This window comes from Phyllobates terribilis, unplaced genomic scaffold (genome assembly GCF_046119375.1).
Source record: "Phyllobates terribilis strain yellow unplaced genomic scaffold, ASM4611937v1 Scaffold_10__3_contigs__length_209671492, whole genome shotgun sequence".
NCBI lineage: Eukaryota > Metazoa > Chordata > Amphibia > Anura > Dendrobatidae > Phyllobates > Phyllobates terribilis.
Window position 1 is genome coordinate 175778884 of NW_027362770.1, and position 4298 is coordinate 175783181.

Below are 4298 nucleotides of genomic sequence, written 5' to 3' on the forward strand. Positions count from 1 at the left end.
CATATATAATTATATACAAGAGATGACCAGGTTATACCAGCTGTACATATATAATTATATACAGGAGATGTCCAGGTTATACCAGCTGTACATATACAATTATATACAGGAGATGCCCAGGTTATACCAGCTGTACATATACAATTATATACAGGAGATGCCCAGGTTATACCAGCTGTACATATATAATTATATATAGGAGATGTCCAGGTTATACCAGCTGTACATATATAATTATATACAGGAGATACCCAGGTTATACCAGCTGTACATATATAATTATATACAGGAGATGTCCAGGTTATACCAGCTGTACATATATAATTATATACAGGAGATACCCAGGTTATACCAGCTGTACATATATAATTATATACAGGAGATGCCCAGGATATACCAGCTGTACATATATAATTACATACAGGAGATACCCAGGTTATACCAGCTGTACATATATAATTATATACAGGAGATACCCAGGTTATACCAGCTGTACATATATAATTATATACAGGAGATACCCAGGTTATACCAGCTGTACATATATAATTATATACAGGAGATGTCCAGGTTATACCAGCTGTACATATATAATTACATAAGATAAGATAAGATATACTTTATTTATCCCGGAGGAAATTGCGGTATCACAGCAGCAGAACACAGATCTCGAACATGACACATATAATAACATAACATTTGGAATGCTTTAGACATTGCTTTTCAGACATTTGTTAAACACCCCCATAGCTGTTGGAACAAACGATCTCCTGTATTTTTCCTTTTTACACCTTAGTTGTATTAGGCGATTGCTGAATGTGCTCTTCTGTTTCGCAAACAGTTCATAAAGCGGGTGTGTGTTGTTGCCCATTATAGCTCTGCACTTCTTCTTAATCCTATCCTCTACCACCTCTTCAAAAGTCCCAAGCTGTAGGCCCACCGTCGCGCTAGCCTTCTTTATAAGTTTGTTGAGCTTGTTGGCGTCAGCAACACGCACACTGTTACCCCAGCAAATTATTGCCGCAAAGGTGACACTAGCCACAATGGATTGGTAGAACACCTCAAGCATTTTGCCACACACATTAAAAGACCTTAACTTCCTTAGGAAGTACAATCTACTCATCCCCTTCTTGTAGACCTTCTCCATGTGGCACTTCCAGTCTAGCTTGCTATCCAGGTAAACCCCCAAATATTTGAAACTGTCCACCATCTCCACATCCTGACCGTCAATGGTAACAGGTAGGCATACCTTCTTGCACCTTCCATAGCTCATCACCAACTCCCTGGTTTTCTTAACATTTAGTTCTAGATGGTTAGCCTGGCACCATACTACAAAGTCCGCAACCACCCTTCTATATTCCTCTTCATCCTGGTCCTTCCCAATACCGCCAACTATCACAGAGTCATCCGAGTACTTCTGGAGGTGACAATGGTCTGATTTATACTGAAAGTCAGCTGTGTACAATGTAAAGAGGAATGGCGACAGCACTGTTCCCTGCGGGGCTCCGACACTGCTCAGTACACTATCTGATGTAGCCGTCCCCCACCTAACAAACTGTGGCCTATCCGACAGGTAGTCAATTATCCAATTCACAAGTCCCTCATCCACCGCCATTTTAATCAACTTTCCACGCAGTAAGAGTGGCTGTAATGTGTTGAACGCACTAGAGAAATCAAAGAACAAAGCACGCACTGTGGTTCCATCATTGTCCAAAAAGGAATGTACTGTTTGTAGCAGATACGCTACAGCATCGTCCACCCCCAGTCCCTGCCGGTACGCAAACTGAAGAGCATCAGTATGCGCCATCACCCTCGGACACAAGTGAGCAAGTACTATTCTCTCCAAGGACTTCATCGCATGCGATGTTAAGGCCACCGGTCTATAGTCCCCCGGGGAAGCCGGGAAGGTAGTCTTGGGAATCGGCACCAGGCAGGAAGTCTTCCATAGCACTGGTACTCTCTTTGATTGTAAGCTCTGGTTAAAGAGATGCTGGAAGACAGTACACAACTCATTTGCACACACTCTGAGGACACGTGGACTGAGACCGTCAGGCCCTGCTGCTTTGCCAATGGCCAGCTTACTAAACTGGTCCCTCACGTCATTTTTGGAGACCGAGAAATGATCTATTTCACCCCTTGTTAATTTAGCTAGTTGTTCCCCAGCCTCCTCCCCCTTCCCTGCTGCTACCGCACCTTTATTGCTGAATCTATTGAAGAACTGATTCATTTCATTAGCCATTCTAAGTCCACCAACCCCCTGCTCCGACCTTGCCTTAAACCCAGTCACTAGCTTCATTCCAGCCCACACCTCTCTGGAGCTTTTTTGTGCAAATTGATTTTCTAATTTAACTCTGAATGCCTCACGGGCAATCTTAATTTTCCCCTTTAGGTCTCGCTGTATAATTTTCAATGCCTCCTTGTCCTTCCTTTTAAAAGCCAGTTTTTTCATGTTTAGTAAATGTTTCAACTCTTTTGTAATCCATGGCTTATTGTTTGCATAACACCGAATCTCTTGAACAGGTACTACAATGTCCATACAGAAGTTGATGTAATCAGTAACTCTGCCAGTAATCTCATTAACATCGCAATTCTCTTTCATGGTACACAACACCTCCCAGTCTGTACAATCAAAGCAGTCTTGTAAAGCCTCCTCTGCTGCTGGACACCACTTCCTTATCTTTTTAATTGTCACTGGTTGTTTGCGGACGTCTGGTTGGTAAGCAGGAGACAATAGTATGAGGTTGTGGTCAGATTTCCCCAGGGGGGGTAATGCAGCCGATGAATAAGCATTCTTAACATTAGCAAAGAGGAGATCCAGTGTGTTGTTGTCCCGTGTAGGACATTTGACATATTGATAGAACTTTGGTATTGCAGATGAGATCTTTACTCGATTGAAATCCCCAGAAATTACAGTTAGAGAGTTTGGGTGTTTAGTCTGAAGCCGGGCCATCACCCCTGACAACACATCCCCAGCAGCCTCTGGGTTCGCACATGGTGGTATATACATCACAACTACAATAACAAGAGTGAATTCTCTAGGCAGATAGTAAGGCCTGAGGCCCACTGCTAACAGTTCAATATTTGGACAGCAATGTTTCTCCTTAACAGTTACATGCCCCTGATTGCACCATCTGTTGTTAATGTAGAGTATCACTCCTCCACCTTTTTTCTTGCCGCATCTAACTCTCTCTCTATCAGCCCGAACCATTTGAAATCCTGGTACCGAGACACATGAATCTGGGACCTCCTCATGCAGCCAGGTTTCTGTAAAGCACATGAGACTGCATTCCCTAAACTCCTTCTGGGTCTTACACAGAGCCAGCAGTTCATCCGACTTATTTCCCAGCGATCGTACGTTACCCATGATAATGGATGGGACCACTGGTTTAAACCTTCTCCTCCAGGACTTGATCTTCTTGCCTGCTTTGCAGCCTCTGAAAGGTCTCCTTATTTCCCGTGGAACATTCCGTATTGCCACTGCTGGAGAAGACTTTATCCTGCGCAGTTCCAAAAGACGATCCCTAGAATACACTGCTCGTTTAGCAACAGACCTAGGGTCCACCATCCCGTCATTGTTTCCACCCGTCACACCAGTCCTCTCCATGGCAAATCGTATGCAGTGACCTCCACCGCTCACATATGGCTGTATCCCTGTCACAGGCTGTGGGTAGCAGCATGCATCCTTCAGTAGCATTAGCTGAGATGGTCCGTATTGCGTGCCCCAGAGTGTCTGTACCTGCAGGAGACTTGTAAGTGGTGGAAGAAGATCCAGGTGCAGATCTCGTGCTGTGTGCCCAGCAGCAGTTGATAGTGTGGGAAGTGTTGTATCTTCCATCCCCAATAGACGAGTATACAGGAACGTTGCAATCCAAAGAAGGTAATAAAATAATAAAATAAAATAACTGTAACAAAACTGTAACTGAAATAAAGTAGAAGCTTCTGCTGCTGCAATGGGCTGCCAGTAGTCCGGCGCCGTATTGTCTCCACAATCTAGCAGAGAGGCAGACAGGCATGTCCACACCCTCCGGAGTCAGAAAGTGAAACATACATGAGATACCCAGGTTATACCAGCTGTACATATATAATTATATACAGGTGATACCCAGGTTATACCAGCTGTACATATATAATTATATACAGGAGATGCCCAGGTTATACCAGCAGTACATATATAATTATATACAGGAGATGCCCAGGTTATACCAGCTGTACATATATAATTATATACAGGAGATGCCCAGGTTATACCAGCTGTACATATATAATTATATACAGGAGATACCCAGGTTATACCAGCT